A 19,235-nucleotide genomic window follows, 5' to 3' on the forward strand; every position below is an offset into this window, starting at 1 on the left:
GTGTGGTTACAAAATTTGCTAATGACATGAGATAGATAGGAAAATAAGTTGCAAAGGGGACTTAATGAGGTTACAAAGGGATATATTGATGGGATAAGTGAGTAAGCAAGGATCTGGCAAATGGAGTATAATTTGGGAATATGTGAAAATTTCCATTTTGGCATGAGAAATAAAAGTGCATTATCTAAAAATTGAGACTCCAAAGCTCTGAAATACAGAGAGATCTAAGTATCCTAATGTGTTAATTGCAGAGGTTTTGTCTGTGGACAACAAGTAATTAGAAAACCTACTAAAATGTTGTTGTTTATTGTGGGAGGAATTGAATACAAAAGTAGTTAGGTTATGCTTCAGTTTCACCAGGGCATTTGTCAGACCACATCTGGAGTATTGTGTCAGGTATTGATCTGCTTATTTCAGGAAGGTTGCAAATGCATTAGCAGCAATTCAGGGAAGGTCCACTAGACAAAAGTCTAAAATGGGTGGAATACATTATGAGGAACAGTTGGATATGCTAAGCTTTTATGTAACAAGACAACTTGTTTGAAATAAATAAGGCTCTGAGGGATCTAGACAGCTAGCTATGGAAAGGGAGAATCTTGTTCTAAGACTCATCATTTTAAAAAATAAGGGGTTACCCATTTAAGACAGAAATAAGTGACTCTAGATCCATAGAAATGCAGTTTGACTCTAAATTACCTTCTGAAAAAGCCTAGCAAGCAAATCATTTCCAGGGAGGTTGGGAATGGGAAATAAATTCTGACATTGACAATAATACTCTTATTATGAGTATCTGGAAAGACACTGCTTGATTAGGGACAGCCAGCACGGATTTGTGAGGGGTAGGTCTTGCCTTACAAGTCTTATTGAATTCTTTGAGGAGGTGACCAAGCATGTAGATGAGGGTAGAGCAGTGGATGTAGTGTACATGGATTTTAGTAAGGCATTTGATAAGATTCCCCATGGTAGGCTTATGTGGAAAGTCAGGAGGCATGGGATAGTGGGAAATTTGGCCATTTGGATAGAGAACTGGCTAGCCAGTCGAAGTCAGAGAGTGGTGGTAGATGGTAAATATTCAGCCTGGAGCTCAGTTACAAGTGGAGTTCCGCAGGGATCAGTTCTGGGTCCTCTGCTGTTTGTAATGTTTATTAATGACTTAGAAGAGGGAGTCGAAGGGTGGGTCAGCAAATTTGCAGACGATACGAAGATTGGTGGAGTTGTGGATCATGAGGAGGGCTGTTGTCTGCTCCAAAGGAACTTAGATATGATGCAGAGCTGGGCTGAGGAGTGGCAGATGGAGTTCAACCCTGTCAAGTGTGAGGTTGTCCATTTTGGAAGAACAAATAAGAATGCGGAATACAGGGTTAACGGTAGGGTTCTTAGTCAGGTGGGGGAGCAGAGGGATCTTGGAGTCTATGTTCATAGCTCTTTGAAAGTTGCCACTCAGGTGGATAGAGCTTGTAAGAAGGACTATGGTGTATTCGCGTTCATTAGCAGAGGGATTGAATTCAAGAGTCGTGAGGTGATGTTGCAGCTGTACAGGACCTTGGTAAGGCCACATTTGGAGTACTGTGTGCAGTTCTGGTCACCTCATTTTAGGAAAGATGTGGAAGCTTTGGAGAGGGTGCAGAAGAGATTTACCAGGATGTTGCCTGGAATGGAGAATAGGTCGTACGAGGATAGGTTGAGAGTGCTAGGCCTTTTCTCATTGGAACGGCGAAGGATGAGGGGTGACTTGATAGAGGTTTATAAGGTGATCAGGGGAATAGATAGAGTAGACAGTCAGAGACTTTTTCCCTGGGTACAACAGAGTGTTACAAGGGGACATAAATTTAAGGTGAAAGGTGGAAGGTATGGGGGGGATGTCAGGGGTAGGTTCTTTACCCAGAGAGTGGTGGGGACATGGAATGCGCTGCCTATTGGAGTGGCAGAGTCAGAATCATTGGTGACCTTTAAGCGGCAATTGGATAGGTACATGGATAGGTGCTTAAGCTAAGACAAATGTTTGGCACAACATCATAGGCTGAAGGGCCTGATTTGTGCTGTATTGTCCTATGTTCTTATGTTCTATGTATTCACATCCCATGAAATAATTTTTTAAAAATCCATCAAAAACCAAAGATAATGTGGATAAGTGGGGGCATGTCAATAAGAAACAATGCAGGCCTTCTCAGCAAAACTAATCAATGGAAGTAAGGGTTGCTAAAAGCCGAAAACCTTGTATTTATGAAATGAAAAATACCCTCTCATTTTGGGGAATCTGAATAAACAGGCATTATGGACACTGGTTTATCATTTTAGAGTTTGCACTATGCCTGGAGCCTTAGATGATGATGAAAATATGTTGTGGACTCATTCTGCCCTCATTTAAATAAAAGTAAGAGGATATGAGCAGAGAATGTCACTTACGAAATCCAAGAAATTTGACACTTTATGTTATGTGCCAATTTTCACAAAATTGGATGTAATATTTTAATATTTGTATCTGCTTCCTTTATTTCTTACTCCCAAAAGGTAAATATCTCATGTTTCTTCATGTTAAATTTCATCCAGTTTTTATGTATTCCATCTTTTCATTTGTCTGTCTCCTTCTTAAGTCAAGTAATTAATCACATTCCCTGTTTTTGTGATAAAAATGCAAACTTTGATGATGTCTCCTATTCCAATCGAGATTGCTTACGTGTAAAACAAGGAGAATATTTCTAACAATAATCCCCAGGGAATTGAGTGTTTACATTCCAGCAACTGAAAAACATCCATGAGTTATAGTCTCTGCTTTTTATTCTTCAGCCAACTTCCTATCCATGCTTCTGCATACAATTTAATCACGTGTTTTAATATTATCAAGAAGTCTTGTTCATAGCAGCTTATCAAACAACTTCTAAATCCATGTGCACAAATTCACTGGATTTCTTTTGTCAATACATTCCATTGCTTTCTCAAATTTAACACATGTGAATTGTCACTATAGATTAGTATTGACATCCTCAATTAGCCCGTGTTTTTCTCTGCATTAAATTTATCCAATAATGTGATCCAAAGAAGCTTATGGAAGGCCGCTGTTAGCATGAGTGCTCAATATTTACCTGAACCTATTATCCCATTTTAAGGAAACAACGTAAGTGCAGAAAGGTGTAAGGGAGGAAGTGCAAATTGTTGAAGACATATTATTGATGGCGCATTAACGAGGGGGAGATGGAGCTCTGAGGTAAGCTTCCTTGGAAAGTGTCAAAATATTGCATTAAAAATGATTAAATTAAAATCTTTATTTACTTGATAGAGAACTGATTTTCTGTATCTCAAATTTACCATCTAAATAATAACAACATTTTCAGCAAACTAATCAGAGCATCACTTTCCAAGCCACTATAGTAATTATTTACACAAATACATCACTTATTTCTCTGCACATTTAAAAACCACCCCATCAATTATCCTACCCTATTCTCCTTCAATCTCTCTAGTTCATGATCTACTTGCCTCTGTTTTTTTCAGTGCAACTTGTAACTTAACTCCCATTTCAGTTTATATTAGTACTCTTCTTCCATTCAGTAAAGCTCCCATTATTCTTCCCTCCTCAAGTTGACAGCCTCCACCTCCAACATTCTGTCTTGCTCTTAGAGCTCCCACAGTTCAAATAGCCAGCCCTTCTTCCAAGTTTCTTTGCTCTAACACTCTTCCCTGGCCTCCATACCAGCAGATCTGAGAATTATTGACAGTGCACAAGGACAGACTGAGGGAGCCATGTTCACTCAATAAGTGGTGCCCACACATGCATAATGTTTTCAGTAACTAAAGACTGAGCATTTCTTCTTGTAAGTTATACATGGGTTAATGTATGTCCTGCGGGATTGCTGACCCTCCAGGGTTATTCTGGAGACTCCATGAATTAATCTCCTGGATATTATTGCAACGACCTGGAAGAAGAATCAGAAGCTGAGAGTCCAGAGTATACTCTTGCTCGTGTGGTGCAGTGCTGTAAAGGTAACCACAGGCCTTTAATTCTCACACTATGTATTTGGCAAATTTCATCAACTATTTCATAGCAAACACATGCGAAGGTTCATCAAATAGCAGCAGACCCCCTTTTCCTTCTGCGAGTCAATTGTTGACATTAGAACAGTTTATCCTTTTACAGCATTTTCCCCAAATTCTGCTGATTCCCACGCTCTTCAGTATTCTGTTTTATTCCATGATGTAAATTTAAAATGCTACGTGATCTATGCTCCATCTTATAGGATTCTTTGAAGGGTAAATTAAAGAGTGCTTGTTAATATTTACATTTAACAGGACATTGCAATTGCCCATTATATACATCCATTGCTTATGTCTCTGTTTAACCATCATACAATACACAATCTTTAATTGCTTTAAAAATAAGTGTCTCAGAATCCATTCCCCAAGATGTCTGTTTCCTTTCATTTTGGTATAAAGTTTGCACTTTCATAATCTAATTTTTATTTACACACATTTATCGGGAATTCTTCTGACCAGATTTATTTAACAGCCCATTACTAACTATTGATTCCTAACCAATGTTGTTGTACCTTCCTAAAGCACCAAATAAATAATATTTCATTGACTTTGTAATTTTATTTACCTTGCATATCTGAATAAAAAGAGCTTGGCACCCTTCAAACAAGCCAGGGATTTGCTTTTGATAGCAGACACCTGCTGTCCTTGCTTTCAGACCCTTGTCCCACTCTCTGCATGACCTCCATTTCCCAAAGCTCCCCTCCCACTTTGCTTACCAGCATAATAAGCCCTCCATGATTGCAGACTCCAGTGGGAAGAGGGTTTCTTCTGGCAATAGGCACAGCCTCCTCTGTGGCATTGTTGACACAAAAGCTTACGGCCTCAATGTGACTTCTGCTCTTGGTAGGCCCACTGGTAGTCTCCTCCGTGGCTGGTTGGCATTGTTTCTGTAGGCCTTCCAGAAAATAGGCAGCACACTTCTCAAGGACTCTCACATTTACAAATAAACATACATATTAGTGGAAGGTGTAGTCCCCTCCAGCCCTGTATAAGATCACGGCTGATCGGATGATTCCACATTCTTACCTCCCCACAATAGCTTGTCAGCCCCTTACTTAACAAGAACCGATCTTCCTCTGCCTTAAAAATATTCAAAGATTTTGCTTCCAGAATCTTTTGAGGATGAGTAATCCAAAGACTCATGACCCTTTGTGCAATCCTTATTTGGAAGCAGTGACCCCTAGTTCTATGTTCTAAAGTGAACATGCTCTCCACGTCCTGTCAGGACTCCTCACAATTGTAGGGAGTGGCATCACATATCTGAGGCTTTAATGGAAAAATACTTTGGAGGCTGTCTGCAAGAAAGGAAAAGATTGTGGCTGGGTCAGTGGCAACTGCCTTGTCCTTCTTCACTATTGAGTATTGGGAATGGATGCATGGGCTGGAATGGGAGATGTTCATCTTTAGGTGAACCCATTGATAGAAAGATGCTACCAATCGGAGGGATTTGATTGTCCTTGTGAATGAATTGCAATAAGGCATTACGTCAGCATAGCAAGTAATTAGCAGGGCAAATGGAATATTGCCCATTATTGCAAGAGGAATGTGATATAAAAGTGGGACAACCTTGCTATAACTATACAGGATGTTAATGAGACTGTACGTGAGGATGATAATATCAACAGTGTGTGATTTCCTGGAGGTTTAACCTGAATGTATCATATTTCCAGTCCCTTGTTTTTTTGCCAAGTGTTTACAATTAATTAAAATGCTGGCAATGTTCTGGGAAATTCTTGCTGTCACATGGAAGGGAAGCCTCTCAGTGGTGGAAACAGTCATCAGCTGAAAATGCAGTTGGCACGGGCAAGCTGGTAAAGAGCCTCTTGGTCAAACAGGGAGGCTCAGCAACACAGCCAAACTTTTCCGGCTCAACTCCACTGTCACTAACATTTTGAGAACACAAAGATGTTCTGTCAAACTTAAATTTCACTTGTCAGTAAATCACATTACATTGATTTTATGTTATACATGTGTACATTATCATCATTTGTTCAGGTTAGCTTTGTCAGAGGGCTAAGTGTACTGCCACAGTTCATTGTTGGCATGTTTTACAGGGGAGTTGGGAATTATGTTATTGTGGATGAATCACAATTTTCTTATGTTTATTCTTTATTGAATGTTTGTGTTAGTGTCCAGTCTTGTACTCACCAATCTGTGGGACATGCTTAGCTGGCCCTCTGTTCTGGACATTGTGAAGGACATCCGTTGATATCACTCTCAGTGGGGTTAATTGAAACATTGTAGGTGAATTCAAAGCCCATTTCCAGACAGCACCCTGAGATGGACCCATATTTGGACAGACTGACACTGCTATTTAGGTCCTCTCATTATCTTACCTTGATTGACAGTCCCCACGAGACTCCCAAATACACCCAGGTTGCCAGGCCCTACTCATTTCACTCCTCATGTTCTAGTCTGTGTTCTAGCTTGGATCCTTCTTCCACCTGTCCACTCCAAATGCCATCCTTACCATTGACTCAGTCTCACTGGTCAGAAGCCTCTCTGCAAGTGTAAAGTTAAACAAGGAAAACTGCTGACTTCCTGTGCAAGTGCACAAAGCTGACTGCTGCACAGCCATATTGAACAATCATTGAGTGCTATGACATTCGCATGCTCTGCTGACTTTATCCTGAAGGTTGCATTCAATTTTTTTTAATCCCACCAGTCTTCAATGTAAATGTATTTACAAGGATGTATCTACCACAGGCCAGCATGAGATTACATAAATATATGACTCAATTCATGTCTACATTTCAAACTGCCATCGGGAAATCAAGATCTGGCATTTCATCGAATTCAGTGACCCTGAAAATCACAGTTCCTGCTCTTGAAATCAGTCCATTGTGGAGTATTGATTTCCTTATTGAAGGGGAGACTTAGTTGCAGTAGAAGTAATTCACAGAAGGTTCACTGAGCTGATTATTGGGATGAGGTGGTTTGTCTTTTCAGGAAGGGTTTGACAGGTTGGGCCTATACTCATTGCAAAAAGGAGTGATTTAGAAGAAGGAGAGATGATCATATTGAAACAGTTTGAACAGGTCTGACAGGGTAAATGTTGAGAATACATTTCCTTTCATGGGAATCTAGAATGAGGACAGAGTTGTTTTGTAATTCTCGTTTAGAGGGACATGGGGAAGTTGGGTGATTGAATATGTTCCAGGCTGAGCTGGAAAAATTTTTGGTGAAGAAGGAAGTAAAGAGTTATTGGAGGTAAGTCCAAAATCAGATCAGATTTGATTTTACTGAATGACAAAGGGACAAAATAGTCTTCCACTTCAACTTCTTATCTTCCTATGTCTGTGATGCAACTGCAAGATCTTATGTAATGTCAAAGGAATCTTTCCCTTGGACTTTTCCACGCCAACACAAAAAGATGTTCCAAACATTCAGATGCTGGAGATTCAAACAGTGAAGCTTTCTTAAAATATAGAAACTAGGAGTAGGAGAAGGCCATTCAGCCCTCTGAGCCTGCTCAGCCATTCAATATGACCATGACTGTTCATTCAACTCAGTACACTGTTCCCACTTCTTCTCCATGACCATTAATCCCAAGAATATTATCTAACGTCTTCTCGAAATATTCAATGTTTTAACCTCAACTGTTTTCTGTGGCAGAGAATTCCACAGGCTCCACACTTCCTGGGTGAAAACAGTTCTCCTTATCTCAGCCTGAAATAGCTTACCCCATATTCTTAACTGTGATCCCTGGTCATTGGGAACAGCCTTCCTGCATTTACCTTGTCTAAGGCTTAGACTTTTATAGTTTCTCTGAGACATCTCTCATTCTTCTAAGTTCCAGTGAACATTATCCTAACCAATCCAATCATTCTTCATACAAATCCTGCCATCCCAGGAATCAGACTGGTTCACCTTATTTTCACTCCGTCTATAGCTAGGACATGGAACATTACAGCGGAGTACAGGCCCTCGAAGTTGCACCGACCTGTGGAATTAATCTGAAGCCCACCTAACATACACTATTTCATTTTCATCCATATATTTATCCAATGACCATTTAAATGCCCTTAAATTTGGCGAGTCTACTACTGTTGCAGTCAGGGTTTTCCATGCCTCTATTACTCTGAGGAAAGAAACCAACTCTGTCATCTGTCCTATATCTATCACCCCTCAATTTAAAGTTACATCCCCTCGCGCTAGCCATCACCATCCAAGGAAAAGTGCTCTCACTGTCCACCCTATCTAACCCTCTGATTATCTCTGATATCTGAGATTAAATGTCTCAATGAAGTCACTTCTCAACCTTCTTTCTAGCAAAAACATTTTTCCTCTGATAAGGAGATCAAAACTTCACACAAAATTCCATGAGTGCACTCACCAAGGCATTGTGCAATTTTAGCTACTCCTGAATTCAAGGCCAACATACCATCTGCTTTGTTCACCACCTGCTACAAAGTTTGCAAGATATTCAACCCTAAATCAGACTTGTTCCCCTGTACTCAGCGACTGATCCTTCATGGGGAACACGGCTTGCAGACATCAGAGCTGTGGAACTGTCTGTTCCATGACTGTCACCAGTCATAGATTGCTCATAGATTGTTTAGTAACAAAAAGGTCACAAATAGATGATTCCACCATTTCGTTTCAATTATCAAATATGCATCCAATAACCACATAAAATTGTAACATCGTCTTAAAGCAACCAGACACAAAATCTATTCTGAAATCACGGTTTTTGATGACTGTCTTTATCTTTACACTGAAGAACTCAATGAAAGACGGGCCAAGGCAAGTTTTGCATTTTACTTAAAATTGGCTCTGCTCTTATGTGCTTGGTGACCTTGGCTGAACTGTCGTATCCATAATTTCTCACATCATGAGACATTTATTTGTTGTGAAACAGCTTGATGTGTTGGGAATGTTTGACCTATCATCTGCTACATCAGTCACTGAAATATCGATTTAGAAGGATTCCCTTCAATTAGTCTGCACAAACCAGTGTGTTAATCAGGTTAGAGAATCAGGACGAATGTTTGATGTGTGTATGTAAGTTAACTGATGCAATGTTTTAATGTTTTAACATCTGTAGAATTGAAATTAATTCATTCGATCTGTAGCACATAGCTGCAGGCAGGACGGACTACTGTGTGACAGTGCTTCAAAGCCGATTGGTGCAGAGAATGATTGGTGGGTCAGAGAATACAAAATGTAGCTCCTTAGCACTACTCATGCCAGTGCAATAGACATTTCAGAAAGTTTTAACCCTTCTCCCATGATCCCTGAAATGCCCCACAAATCTGAGCACATTGCCTCAGGTGTGTCAGCAGCTTATGTGGCAAACACACTGCATGAGCTTCAACCAATTGAATTGAACTGAGTTGAATTTATTGTCACATGTACCGAGGCACAGTGAAAAGCTATGTCTTGTGAGCAATGCAGACAGACCACAGAGTTAAGTAGCACAAATAAATAAATAATAGGTAACAGCAGCAAAAACAAAAACACAGGTACAGGCGAATGTTAAGAGTTTGTGAGCCCATTCAGTATTCTAACAACAGTAGAGTAGAAACTGTTTTGAAATTGGCTGGTGCATGTGTTCAGGCTTCTGTACCTACTGCCCCTTGATTGAGGTTGTAGAAAAACATTGCCAGGGTAGGATGGATCTTTAAGAATGCTGGTGCCCTTTCCTTGACAGCGGGCCTGATAGGTGGATTCTATAGAGGGGAGTTTGGCCTTTGAGATTGTCCGGGCTGAGTTCACCACTTTCTGTAACCGTCTCCGATCTTGAATGGTACAGTTGCCATACCAGGTAGTGATACATCCAGACAGAATGCTCTTGATGGCACACCTATAAAGGTTGGGAAGGATATTCACCATTATGCCAAATTTCCTCAGCTGCCTGGGGAAGAAGAGACGTTGTTAGGCCTTTGTAACCAGTGCGTCCACATGAAAAGTCCAAGAAAGCTTGTTGTGGATGACCACTCCCAGGAGCTTGACATTCTCCACTCTTTCCATCTCTGTGCTGTTAATGTGTAGGGGGGCATGAGTAAAGTCCCACTGAAAGTCAATAATGAATTCCTTGGTTTTGTCGGCATTGAGAGCTAGGTTGTTCTCACTGCACCATTTTTCCAGGTCTTCCACCTCCCGTCTGTAGTCTGTTTTGTCGTCATCTGAGATTTGACCGATGATGGTGGGGTCATCAGCATTAGTCTGATATTTGGTGACGCGGTCATGGGCATACAGTGAGTACATTAGGGGGCTGAGTATGCACCCTTGGGGGGGCTCCAGTGTTGCATGTTAGTGAAGATGAAATATTGTCCCCAATCTTCACTGATTGTGGCCTGTGGGTCAGGAAACTGAGGATCCAGTTGCAGAGAGTGGGGGCTTAGTCCGAGATCATTAAGTTTAGTAATCAGTCTCAAGGGGATAATAGTGTTGAAGGCTGAACTGTAGTTAATAAGTAGTATTCTTACATAGCTCTTCTTGATGTCAAGATGTTCTAGGGAGGAGTGAAAAGCATAAGATACGGCATCTGACATGGATCTGTTTGTCCGATACGCAAATTGGAGTGGGTCAAGCGTAGTAGGGAGGCTGGAATTGATTAATGCCATGACCAGCCTTTCAAAGCACTTCATGACCATTGAAGGTAGAGCCACTGGGCGGTAGTCATTGAGACATGCTGCATGAGCTTTCTTGGGCACAGAGGTGATGTTGGCCCTCTTGAAACAGGCAAGGACAGTGGCCTGCTGCAGGGAGAGGTTGAAAATGTCCGAGAAGACCTCTGCCAGTTGATCTGCGCATGCTGTGAGTGCACTCTGTCTGGTCCCATCGCTTTCCTTGGATTCAGATGAAGGAAAACTGATCTGACCTCTGATGCAGTGACGGTTGGGATAGGTTCATCAGGACTTGTCGGACTCCCCAAAAGACCTTTGGGGAGTAACCCTCAGTCAGGGAAGGCCATTGTGGGGCTTGGAGGCAGCATGCTGGGATGTAAAAGGGACAATAATTGTGACCAATGCATCCTCTAAGCTGCTCTGTGTGGCTCTGTCACAGGGATCGGTGTTGGCGTACCAATCCCAGAATTAATTTCTGTTTCTGGAAGTCACGGCGGTGTATGGACATTGGAAGTCTGTACAGCCAGAAAGAAAATAAGAGGGAACGCTGATTGTGACAGGGAGCACTTTGGCATGTCAGGTTGGGAGAGAGCAATATGTCAGAGTATGCAGGTTCCTGTTGGAGCTGGGTCATTGATGGTCACCATCACTCTGGCAGCCTGATGATTGGCACGGCCACGGATGAGGACTAGAGCTCTTGGGAAATGTTGGGAGATGAAGACTTAATTGGAAATTTTGTTTGGGAACATGTGGAAGCTCAGAATAGCTAGGGTTTACAGAGAATGAAGTAAGAAAGGAACGTATATGTCGGGGGTTACCTCGGTTGAGACCTGGACTCATTCTGTACAGTACGATGCGTTGCTTTCCATCCTCATCCGAATCACCAACTTGCATTGGAAATGAGAAATGGCAACAAGCACACTTTAGAATTGGCAGAGAAAAATTTCTGGAGGGGGCTGTATTTGTGGGCCTGTGAAACCCAGTGAAGGGCAATCGCATTCATGGGGCACTTGTGCGGTGGTGATCAACGTCATCTATAATCATAGCACCTGCATATGAAATAAAAATCCTGGCCACAATCAATCTTGACCATGTCAGTGATCATTACAGATTGATCATAGATGTCTCTATGAAACAGAAATAATCACAGGTGACCATAAAAGTGTTACGTGTGTGTAGCAATTCACAAAGAAACCCAAGCTCTATCAAGCTACACAAGGGCACAGAGCTGATTTCCTCTCACATTGAACTGCAAGTATTCACCAGCCTGGTCTTCTCTTGTGTAATGTTGGGGATGGGAGTGCATGGTTTCAGTAATTCTCCCACATCTACAATTTCTGATTGTACAATACATGGCTCCATACATCAGAATAAGGTCCACAATATCGGAGATCCGTGTAGAGGTTCTCTTTGGTCTCCCTTTTAAGGTCTCACATTCCACTGTATCAAGGACTATGCCAAACTGTTGATTGAGGTGTGATGTGGATATTGACTTATGATATTGCCCAAACAAGTTAATTGGAACCATCACCGAGGGGTCTAGCCACAGCAGGGGTCATTGTCACAGTAACCGCAGCGCAACAAAGGTGCAGAGAAATTGGGGAGGAACTGATGTAAAACTTGTGCTAGATCACATACTTTGTCTCATTTCCCTGTGATGGATCAGTGCTGCAGTCCTGGCAACAGACTTCACAAATGTCGCTGTCTGCCCCAGCAACAGGGTGCTACACGCGTAAATAAATTAAGCTGACTTCATCAGTAGAAAAGGATTTCATTCCATCAATTTACAGGTCACCTGTGATCTTCCTTACCACATCTTAGAAGTCTGTGCTAGGCACATTGGAAGTTGCCATGCTGCCTTTATCTTTCATAACAACTAAATCCTAAATGATGTTTCCCAATTCATTTCAGGTTCCAGATGAGATACCCCAACTATTAGGTGTGGAGGGACAAACGGGCTCCTCTTCATTATTCACTCACCCCTTTAGTTGGTTACGAGAAGGTTAATATATAAAAGGATCCTTTCCCTTGTGGATCACTCTTTCCCAGACCCAATGACATTACAAAAACTGAAAGAATGGCAGATGCCGGAAATCTTAAACAAAAACAGAAATTGCTGCAAGAGGGCAGTGGGTCTGAGAGAAATCAGAGCTAACGTTCCAGGTCCAGTGTTTGGAAGAAGAGTGACTGGACCCGAAACATTAACTCTGACTTTTCTCCACAGAAGCTGCCAGACTAAATGAGTGTAAGTTTTAAAAAGGAGCCAATTTCAATAGGCTTTCTTGAATTAACAAGAAGAGTGGACTTATTAATGATTAAATGTACGAATTAGTAATACATCACACATATACAGAAATTAGAAATAAAAAATGAATTCAAAAACATACAAGTTTTAAGAAAGGTTATGCGGATCACTTTCTGAAGAGTAGAGTCTGATCATTGTCGTGGGTGTTAATTGACATTGATAGGTGAACTCTTCATTCGCAGATTAGTTGAAAGTCTGTAGCTCTGATGCTTTATGACTGTGAATGGATTCTAGCATTTAGGATGAAACAGAATCCTTTGCTGTCCTGTTCCTTTCTTTTAACCGGTTCACAGCTCTGAGTTAGAGAGGGTTTTTATCTGCAGCCTCAGGGATAGTTCTTCGATTATGACTGCTACAGCACACCAACACTCTACTGTAGGGTGGTACACACAAGAGTGTTCAGTCTCACTAATCCACATTAGAGTTAAAATGGACTTTTTGACCCCTATCTTTGTGTACTCCTGAACTGTAAAATACAACATGTGTCTGCAGTTGGAGATGTAATCTGCAGGGATGGCTCGCTGTTCGGCAGGCAATCATCAGCTCCTCTCTAGTCACAAGAGGTCAGTCCTTTAAATTTCTTTGATTCCTTGAGGTATTACATCCCTGAATCCCAATATCTAAGAGAGGCTGTGGTGGTTCATCCAGAGTGAGATTTCACATCACCCTTGGTTTCCCTGTGCAGGCTGTGATCAACTGCACTGATAATACAGGGGCCAAGAAACTGTATATCATCTGTCATAGGCATCAAGGGACATTTGAACAGACTACCAGCTACCGGAGTTGGTGACATGATCATGCCAACTATTAAAAAAAGGTAAACCAGAGCTTAGGAAGAAAGGTGCAAACAGCAGTATTGATACGGCAACAGAAAGCTAATTAGCATAAAGATGGGGTGTTTCTCTTCTTGAAGACAATGAAGGGGTGACAGTAAATAATGAAGGAGCAGTGAAAGGCACTGAACTCACAGGCCCTGTTGCCAAGGAATGTGCAGATCTGTGGCCCAGCATTGTTTCCAATGCTGGGAGCATCACACAAGAATTGCAAACATTTTCTGCAATGATATCTGTACAATTCAACAAATTGTACCCTCAGAAAAAAAGTACATCTAATTGATCAAGAGGAGCTTTGATGGATATTAAAGAGTTGTGAGAATGGCAGCAGTTCTCGAAGGAGGAAGGTGAGGACATTGAGCAGGTGGAACATCACTTTCAATGTGATAGACCAGTGCGGCGTTGATGCAAAAAAACCAGACGGGACTTAATTGATTAAAAACTGAAAGAACTGTGAATGCCGTAAATCAGAAACAAAAACAGAAATTGCCAGAAACGTCTGGCAACATCTGTGGAGAGAAATCAGAGTTAATGTTTCAGATTCAGTGGCCCTTCCTCAAAACTAGCTACAGATGGTAGCGAGGAAACAGTTGGTTTTTATGCAGAAGATAGGTTGGGCAGAGGGGGTAAGGACTAAACGAAGGTGGACATAGAGTCCAAAGAGAGATAAGAACACTTGGACAGTGGATAACAATTCGGCTAGGAGGGTGAATAACAATGGACTAATTTGATACCTCCTTCCAGTAGATCAGAGCTGGGTGAAGTAATTGTTCATTGACTCAAAGTTAAAAATCACACAACACCAGGTTATAGTCCAACAGGTTTAATTGGAAGCACACTAGCTTTCGGAGAGACACTCCTTCATCAGGCGGTTGTCTCAGGTTCGATTCCAGCCGAGGGCAACTGTCTATGTGGGAGTTTGCACATTCTCCATTGCGTGCTCCAGTTTTCCCCCAGTTATGAGGACTGGCCATATTAAATTGCTATCCAAGATCCACATGCCTGACTACCCCGGCCGACCAATCGTCTCGGCCTGTTCCTGCCCCACCGAACTCATCTCCACATACCTTGATACTGTCCTACCCCACCGGTCCAAGAACTCCAACATACATTTGGGACACCACCCACGCCCTCCACCTCCTCCAAGACTTTAGTTTCCCCAGCCCCCACCGCCTCATCATCACCATGGGTATCCAGTCCCAATTCACCTCCATCTGCCATGACCAGGGCATCCAAGTGCTCTGTTTCTTCCTGTCCTGACATCCCCACCAGTACACTTCCCCTATCCCCTATCACTCTCATTCGTTTGGCCGAACTGGTCCTCACCCTCAATAATTTCTCCTTTGAATCCTCCCACTTCCTCCAGACCAAAGGGGCAGCCATAGGCATCTGCATGGGGCCCAGCTATGCTTGTCACTTTGTCGGTTATGTGGAACATAACATTTTACGTAGTTTTTACGTAGTTACACCTGCACCATCCCCGACCTTTTCCTCTGCCACATCGTTGATTGTATCAGCGCTACCTGAAATCGTCAATTTCACCAATACATTCCACCACGACAATTCCGCTGCACCATCTCAGACACCTCCCTCTCCTCCCTGGACCTCTTCATCTCCATCAACGGTGACCAACTCAACGCTGACTCCCACAGCTACCTGGACTACACCTCCTCTCACCCTATCTCCTGTAAAAATGCTATCCCGTATTCCCAATTCCTCCGCCTCCGCCACATCTGCTCCCGGGAGGATCAGTTCCACCACTGGACACACCACATGGCCTTCTTCTTTAAAGTCTGCAGTTTCCCCTTCCACGTGGTTGATGATGCCCTCTAGTGCATCTTATCCAGTTCCCGCACCTGCGCCCTTGAACCCCACCATACAACCACAACAAGGACAGAACCCCCAATCCTCACCTTCCACACCACCAACTTCCATATACATTGCATCATCCTTCACCATTTCTACCACCAACATAACACCAGAGATATTTTTCCCTCCCCATCCCTAACTGTGTTCCATAAAGACCATTCCCTCCGCAACTTGCTTGTCAGGCCCATGCCCCCTACCAACCCACCCTCCCCTCCCATCACCTTCCCCTGCCACCCCAGGAATTGCAAAACTTGTGTCCACACCAGGCCCCTCACCTCTGTCCAAGGCCCCAAAGGAGCCTTCCATATCCATTAGATTTTTACTTGCACTTCCACACATGTCATTTACTGTATCTGTTGCTCCCAATGCAGTCTCCTTTACACTGGGGAGACAGGATGCCTACTCGCAGACCGCTTCAAAGGACATCTCTGGGACACCTGCACAACCAATACCACCACCCCATGGCCAAACACTTCAACTCCCCTTCCCACTCCGCCAAGGACATGCAGGTCCTGGGCCTCCTCCATTGCCACTCCCGAACCACCCAACGCCTGGAGGAAGGATACCTTATCTTCTGCCTCGGGACCCTCCAACCACATGGGATCAATGTGGATTTCACCAGTTTCCTCATTTCCCCTCCAACCACCTTATCCCAGAACAAACCTTCCAACTCTGCACTGCCCTCATGACCATCCTACCTGTCCATCTTCCTTCCCACCAATCCGCTCCATCCTCCTCTCCAAACTATCACTATTACCCCTGCCTCCATTCACCTAGCGCACTCTCAGCTACCTTCCCTCCAGCTCCACCCCCCTCCCATTTTTCTCACCACGCCCTTGGCTCACAGCCTCATTTCTGATGAAGCGCTTTTGCCCGAGACAACGACTCTCCTGCTCCTCGGATACTGCCTGACCTGCTGTGCTTTTCCAGCAGTACACTCTCGATTCTAATCTTCAGCATCTGCAGTCCTCACTTTCTCCATATAAATTGCCCATAGTGTCCAGGGATGTGCAGGCTAGGTGGGTTAACCGTTTGAAATACAAGGCTACACGGGATAGGGTAGGGGAACTGGCTGTGGCTGGGATGCTCTTTGGAAGGATAGTGCAAACTCATTGGGCCAGATGGCCTCCCTCCACACTGTAGGGTCCCTATGATTCCCGTAAGCACTCTGAAATGTTAATTGCCTTTACCACTCCATTGATGCTGTCAAATCTGTTGTGTGTTTCCAGCAATTTGTGTCTATGTCAGATTTCCAGAATTCAGGGAACTTTACTTTTGGAGCTGAATGTGCTCATTTGAATTGTTGTTAATTACTGTGGCAGTGAGTTAAATGAGCAGTTGTAACTTGGATGTGAATCATAAGCTCCACATATTTGCCATGGCACAGACTGTGAAGGATTTATTGTGAAAGCTTCATTGACAATGTGCTAAACTTGTGAATATGGTACAAATGATAAATCAATATGGGGGAGGGGCAAGTGTTAATCATTATTTACTCAAGTAGGTAGTAAATGGTTTCCTTTTGTTCATAAGCCAGAAGGCTGCAACTTTCTGAAGCTGCCAAAGAAGTAGCAGGTACAAAAGATAAACAATAGAAACTAAACAAATGTGTGACAACCCTGAATGGTGCTTCCAGGGTGTAGCGTTTTTTTTCAGTGAAATTTTGTCATGAAAGTTGGGTTTTTGTTTTTTTACACTCCTAGAATGTAGGTATCCCTGGCTGGCCCGCTTCTAGTTGCCTTTGAGAAAATGTTCACCTAAGAAGAGATTCCTCTACAATCTCTTACTGATATCATGATGGAAAACTATGATCCTTCATGATGTATGTCAGGAATTTATTATGGGGTGGTACTGTGGAATTTAAGAAATGTATTTTTAAAACGATTGTTCAAATTTAAAATTGAAGTCAGCAGTGTATTTAAATATTAAACAAATAAGCTACAGAATAACTCAAAATCAACAGTTCTGTTCATAGAATTTTACTTTGATCTCAGTCAATCATAATTTGCTCATCAATGAGAGACTATTGAATTAGCTTTATTGACACGTGTGCCCAATAGGGTACATTGAAAAGTTTACAAGTCATTACTTACAATGCCATCTTAGGAAGAAAAATAAAGAAATAAAAAATTCAGAATAACACTCATAAATGCACTGCCAGCAGTGGGAGTAGAGTCAGATACATTGGGGACATAAAAACAGCTCTTGGATAGGCACATGGATGATAGTAAAATGAAAGGTATGTAGGTTAGTTTGATCTTAGAATAGGATAAAAGGTCAGCACAATATCAAGGCCAAAGGGCCTGTACTGTGCTGTAATGTTCTATGTTCTATAAAAGGTTCCAACCTGAAACGTTGACTCCCCTTCACCTCTGATGCAGCTTGACCTCCTATGCCTTTCCAAGCTCCAATTTTTATCCACCTCAACTCCCCAGCATCTGCAGTTCTCAACTATCTCCCGAATATCAGTCCTTCCAACCCAGTCTATAGCAGCACATTACCTCCAGTCTGTGTCAGGACTTGAGTCACCTTGAGGCCAGAAGTGAAGGTTGAGGCCATGGCAGGCCAAGGGGACACCATGCTGGGTCAGTGCTGAGACTGATAGTCCAAGTCTGCTCTGAGGTTGGGAGTTCAGGACATCACTGAGAGGGAGGAAAAGAAAAATAAACAGAATGGACGAGTTCTGGCTGAAGCGTCCTACTTTGCTACCATCTTTGGAATTATATCTAAAGAAGGGGTAGAGCAATTGCAAAGCTGGATGAGTCAGTTGAACTAGTTTGGTACTCAAGCTAGGCTAGGTATTTATTTCGGTGCATTGGAGTTATGTACCAGGATAAGATACCCTAAAGTCGAGAAGTTTAAGGGAAAACAAAAATATTAAAATTAAACCTGGAGAAATGCATACTTATACTTGCAATCAGTCCTTTTTAGTAATGCTTCACATGTTAAGCTTCTTCATGGGTGTTTCAGTACTGCTGGTTTCATAATGAAAAATAATTCCCTTTTCTTGGAAGACTAAGAAAATAACATTGTTATTCAAAAAACTGGTTTTCATTGCTAAAATGCTAGGTCTACTGAGGTGGTGGATATGGGATTCATTTTAAGTTAGATTCTGTACAAAGAGCACCTATTGACTGTTACGTCATTAACAGTTAATGTTTGGGTAGTGTATTTATTATGAAAACTTAGTAAAAGAAAAGATTACCAGTTGACCTCACTGGTCATAGAGTCATAGAGTCATAGAGATATACAGCATGGAAACAACCTTCAGTCCAACCCATCCATGCCGACCAGATATCCCAACCCAATCTAGTCCCACCTGCCAGCAGCTAGCCCACATCCCTCCAGACCCTTCCTATTTATATACCCATCCAAATGCCTCTTAAATTCTGCAATTGTACCAGCCTCCACCACTTCCTCTGGCAGCTCATTCCATACATGTACCACCCTCTGTGTGAAAACGTTGCCCCTTAGGTCTCTTTTATATCATTCCCCTCTCACCCTAACCTATGCCCTCTAGTTCTGGACTCCCTGACCCCAGGGAAAAGACTTTGCCTACTTACCCTATCCATGCCCCTCATAATTTTGTAAACCTCTATAAGGTCACCCCTCAGCCTGTGATGC

General features: G+C 42.4%; 1 protein-coding gene and 1 pseudogene across 1 annotated transcript in view; both read left to right on the top strand.

Moving 5' to 3' along the window:
- Positions 1 to 19,235, top strand: part of kcnh3 (potassium voltage-gated channel, subfamily H (eag-related), member 3) — a 703,578-nt gene that overhangs the window by 362,124 nt on the left and 322,219 nt on the right. The gene's annotated exons all lie outside the window — the stretch shown is intronic.
- On the top strand, positions 13,529 to 14,025 carry LOC132817296 (large ribosomal subunit protein uL14-like; annotated as a pseudogene).

Source organism: Hemiscyllium ocellatum, chromosome 7, assembly GCF_020745735.1.
Source record: "Hemiscyllium ocellatum isolate sHemOce1 chromosome 7, sHemOce1.pat.X.cur, whole genome shotgun sequence".
Classification (NCBI taxonomy): domain Eukaryota; kingdom Metazoa; phylum Chordata; class Chondrichthyes; order Orectolobiformes; family Hemiscylliidae; genus Hemiscyllium; species Hemiscyllium ocellatum.